Genomic DNA, 794 nt, shown 5'->3' with positions numbered 1-794 from the left:
TGAAAAAGACGCCCGCATTTGCCTGTAATTTGGTCAACGGTCTTAGATTGTCAAAGAGTTAAACTTTATGGGCCAACCGGCCACAGTGGGCTAGAATCCAAAAAAAGCAGAAAAAAGTACGATTTTTTTTACGATTCGGGTTAAAACGACTAGTGGACTTTGTAGCGCAATGTTCAAGAATTTTAAAACGCATTACTTTGTATTTTTAGCTGCAAATCTTCACCTTGAAATATATTGAAATCAGCTATTTTGCGGTGCCCGCATGGACAGCTCTAACCTCACTATCTTATATTGTTATTTTTATCGTTGTTCATAGCTCCAGCCGCCCACACGTTTGCTGACGTGTTGTTCTAAACACAACGAAACATATCTAGGAGCAGGCCATCGATTATTTATCCCCCACCCCCTCAAGAAAGTGAACATTAAAACCCTCCCCTGATGCCGATTTGGGCCAACTTTTAAAGGCCGTAAGTAACGAAATCATGAAAAATCAAAGAAACCGACTATTGATTCTTGAAGTTCGAAACCTTGTTTACAAGATCCCGTAGTCGGTTTTTGCGGTATTTTGCGGTCTTGCGAGAAAAAGACTTGTTTTTGAACGAACTTTAGTGGACTTCGGGATGGTGCGGCCTAATAGGGTCGCCTAGCCGACTGCACCTCGTATGAAATCATTGAAAAACTGTCAAAAATCCCTTAAAAAGTCATGCAGAATTCCTAAAAAATCAGAAAACAATCAAAACAAAAACCTATTTAAAAAATCGTAAAATATTGTAAAAATGGAGAAAAAAGCGTAA

Source organism: Frankliniella occidentalis, unplaced genomic scaffold, assembly GCF_000697945.3.
Source record: "Frankliniella occidentalis isolate FOCC.00 unplaced genomic scaffold, Focc_3.1 Scaffold364, whole genome shotgun sequence".
Classification (NCBI taxonomy): domain Eukaryota; kingdom Metazoa; phylum Arthropoda; class Insecta; order Thysanoptera; family Thripidae; genus Frankliniella; species Frankliniella occidentalis.
This window is presented reverse-complemented; position numbering follows the sequence as displayed.